Raw genomic sequence first — 4,880 nt, forward strand, 5'->3', positions numbered from 1 at the left:
TTTATCATATATATATATATATATATGTATATATATATATAATATTTTCTTTTTTCTTTCTTTCTTTCCCGGGTCGTTACATATAATATGTTAATTGAGGGCTTAGACAATATTGGCAAGCCGACAATAGCTTATCCCCGCATTATTAACATCTCTAATTTGTTCTTATAATATAGGATTGGTTAGGTTGAGACTAATTATGGACGTTTCAACCTCATGCATGTGGCCAGTCTGACTTTTTGTTTTATCAGTTTGATGCCCTTTTTTTGGCATTTTAATTTATGATTCTATGTGTTGATTCAATATCTTTATGTAACAACTGTTGTAGCACGTTTTAGCATTTTGATTTGGAAGATCATTGTTCGTTAGAAATGAGATACACTGATTTGAGTAACCATCGAGGCTCGACTGGAGTCCTTGAACAAAGTACACCCATTCTTCGATACTTGAGTCACTTTTAACTACACCTTTGAGACCCACAAATTCTTTGTTCGACATTTAAGGATTCTATTGACTTAACTTTGATACCATGTTACGAATCACGAATTTCCACTATTGTCTACTATGAGCATAAGCTCTCATGGCTCTGCTTTGATATTCCCTAAAAGGCCTCGTATTTCTTATAAACCAGTTATCATTCCCTAAATTAGTCACTCCCTCCTAACAATCCTCAACCTAATATTGCCGATTAGCCAGGGTTATGTAACCATGGTTCGTAAAATAAATATTGCCATGAATGTTTCTCAATGTTTATTAATGGGGATTCTAAGGGCTTTCATTATGGTGACCCTTTATCCAATAATTTGTTTATTTTTATGTACTTTTGCCTTTTCGTCTCTTCCAAAAGATGCCATTGCTAAAGGTGTAGGGTACCCTCCACGTTTAGAATTAATACCATGGCATGCCTTCCTCATCCCCAAAAGTCTTAGATTTGCCCTATGGAGATCTCTAAAAGGAAGCTGTCAATAAATAACGACTCAATTTGAAAATTTAAATTTATAGGAGTACCAATCCAACCAAACTGAACTTAGTTGATCTAAAAAATTACCTCAACCTAACCTAACTCAACGCGGTTTGGGAGAGCCACGCAGCATAGTCCTTTACCTTAGGATTCTTGGTTCTCCAATCATTGAGGAAGCTTGCCCCTTTTCTCCTACTTTCGAAGAATATTTGTTTTTGCCAAAGCGAAGCGCTATCCCGAGGTGGGGCGACGGGACAAGAAACAGCTCCGAAAAAAGCTATTCGGTCTCACTGCAATTTTCCTCTCCCCCTTTCTCTTTTTCTACGTTAAATCAGATGAGAGTAAGGCGGGGTCTTGCCCATCAAACTACTTTGCCAAGAGGTGGGGTAGGAGCGCAACAACCTAGCCCAAACCCACTTAGATGAAGCTGCAAAACCTATGAAGGGAGCGAGGACTCTGATTGATCACTCCAAAAGATCAACCAAACCTAGTCCTCAAATTAATTAGGAATTAAATACAAATTAATGGATAAACATTTAAAATTGTGGATCCATTCAAAACTAAACTCAAAACTCAAAACTCGAGATAAAATTATAACATTTTAAAACCTAAAAACCAAATGAAAATTAAACTCAAAACTTAGGTATAAAAGTATAACATTTTGAAATCCAAAAAATAGAAATTAAATTCAAAATACCAAATAAAACTAACTCAAGATTAAAGTTTAACAAAATATAAATATACTTTCAAACAAAAAAATCCTTAAAATTAACGAAATATAAATGATACTTTCAAACAAAAAAAAAAAAACCTTAAAATTAACTATTGAAGGTGGTTGTCACATGATATTTTATTAAAAACATTAAAGATTTTTTAATGTGAAATTTTAATAAAATTATCCACATTTCAAATACTTGTCTCTAAATTATATAAAGTGGTAGAATAATATATATTATATATATATATATATATATATATATATATATATATATATATATAATATAACTTAATGACAATTATTGACGAGAATCACGTTGTTTGAAATATATTCGTCTTTATTCACAGTGCTCCCCAACATTCAAATTAAATATATAATGAATTTAAAATTCGTCAGATTAAAATAAATAAAAATTATTGAAAAATATTCCACTTGCCATATCCCTTTATTTAAATATTATCTACTTAAAATGATCATTGCCACGTTGTGAATAAATAAATAATAACAATAATAATAAATATTCGAGCATATTTACCCATGTGATCAACAACCATATATGTATATATATATATTTAAAAGAAAATTATTAAAATACTGAGTCAAGAGTACATAATTTATATTAATTAATTTATGATCGCAGAGAAGATCAAGTAGAATGATCTTATCTTATCATTCATATTTATATCAAAACTATTTTAGGGTTAGAGTTAAATAAATGATATAATACAAATTTAAGATAGGTATGTTTTGTTGAGGTAATAATTTAGTTTAGGGTTGGAGTGAATTAGACACTAAACATGTATTAATTGATTGAATTCGTGGGATTGATCGAGTTTATTTATGATAAATGAAGTGAGCTTTAATCAAGTTGAGAATGTTTGGTAAGTTCGATAGTTTTGAATGGTGATTGATCGAGTGAATTAGACATAATTTGTATTGAAAAAAATATGATTATTAAGACGAGTTTGCGAGATTTGAAATGTTCTTTCGTCAATTTTTAAACACTTTTTTTTTCTTTTTTACCATTTTGTAGGTTTTGAGGGTAGACACTTTTTAGTTTTTGTAATTAGCCTAAATAATTCATTGAAACTTTAAATGATAGTTTTCTAATTTTTTTTTATTTAATTTACCTCGTAATAACTATCATTTTGTTAGTTACTGAAGCACGACTTCATGTGAATATGGACAAATACTTACGTGCTGTAGACAATTTTTGAAACAAGAATTAAAGTAGTAGATCTTTTAGCCCCGGAGGAAAAATAGGACTATTTGGAGGAGTTGGAGTGGGTAAAACAGTGAAATAACGGAGCTCAATAAATTTTTTACCATAAAATGAAATCTCCAACTTTTTTTTAAAATTTTTTTTTTTATTTTATAAATTATTATTGATCAGTTAATAATTTTCAACTTCAAGATCATAATGGCATGAATAACTAAAAAAAATAGATGTAGATAGCAAGAGAAAGAAATTAAGTATAAAAATATCTGATAGCTTCACTAATTACTTAACTGTTGTCAGGTCTCTTTGTATTTGTCCGGAAAAAGGACTCAATGATTATTCGTTCGCCAGAATCAAAAGTCAAAATTCTATGGTACGTAAGTATTTGCATGAAGCCCGGCTAATATATAACACACAGATTCCTAACACTAAAAATTAATTAATTAATTAATGTCTTATTTTATCATCTTATTATTATTATTATTATTATTATTGCAGGAACTAAAAAAACAAAACATTTTTGTACTATGAAATTGAATAGCCTTGTCAATAAACCAACCGACAATGTAATCTTTTTTCGTTTCGATTTTGAATTAAAAAAATTAATTGTTTAATAATACCAAAAAAATTATTAATTCAGAACACAAGCATGCAGATCGTGATAATATTATATTGTATTGTATTATTGTTGCAACGACTCCAGTTATTGATAAGATCACATGTAAATTTTTCATTGGAGATGTAGAATCTTGAGTGGATTGCTTATAGATAATGGCATAAGAAAAAATATATATTTTTTAAAAATAGAAAATAAATAATTTATTTAAAACGGGTTGTTTTAATATTTTTGTTCGAACCGCCGAGATCAAAGATCAAACTATCAACTTTCGAATTCGCTTAGTTACAAACAAATTAACAAAATGACCGTCTTAATCAATTATAAGATCAATTTTTTATTTTGGATTTTTATTAATAATTAATGATTTTATTAGACAAAATTAAATATTGAAAAAAAATTAAATTTTGCAAACACGTTTTGAAGCATTTAAAAAAATGGTTTCTAGAAGTGTGTTCGTTTTGTAATTGATTTTTGAAAAAGTATCTGATTAAAAAACATTTTAAAAATAGATCTTCGTTAACTTTCATGATGCATAGATCCAACAGAAAATACAAATTTTTTCTTGAAAAAGACAGTCATAAATAAATAAATAATTTTTTTAAGGTAAACTTTTGAATCTGTCTAATAATTTCTTCCAATTTTAATATTTAATCTAATAATTTTCTCGCATATTCGAACATTTTAGAAATTAATCGATCTATTATTAAATAAAATCTTAGACTTTAAATTTCGTATCGAGTAGCTATGGTTAGATTCGTAGATTTAAAAATATATTAAATAGTACAAAGACCAATGAAATAAAAATAAAAAATTAAAATATCTAAACAATTCTAAAAATTAACATTTTTGTTAAATTTGGAAGTTTATTAAATACCAATTTTAAATTTAGAAACATATTAAACATGTAAAGTAGAATAAATAAATAAATAAAAACTAAATAGACATCAACTTCCAAATTTGAAAACTAAACTTATAATTTAATTAAAAGAGTTCGAACACTTCAATTTTTACTATTTGAAGCAAGAGGGTGTTAGAAAGTAAGTATTATTTGAACGTTCCATAATTATAAAAAAAAAAAAAAAATAAAACTCAATGGTCGGAATTTTCACGACTTGCGCGAAAACACACTCCACGACTCTTACGATGTGCCCAAATCGAAATCCAACCTCCCCTCCCTCCTTTAGCGTTCCCAAACACCTGCAAGGAAGTAAAGAAAGGAGAATACCGGGAAATAGAGAAAACACCAAAGTTTTTTGGCGAGCAAAACCCATAGATCCAAGGACCACGAACCCTCTGTTAGACGAACACGACTCTCCACAATGGTATGATATTGTCCACTTTGAGCATAAGCTCTCATGGCTTT

This window comes from Cucurbita moschata, unplaced genomic scaffold, assembly GCF_002738365.1.
Source record: "Cucurbita moschata cultivar Rifu unplaced genomic scaffold, Cmos_1.0 Cmo_Scf00012, whole genome shotgun sequence".
Taxonomy (NCBI): domain Eukaryota; kingdom Viridiplantae; phylum Streptophyta; class Magnoliopsida; order Cucurbitales; family Cucurbitaceae; genus Cucurbita; species Cucurbita moschata.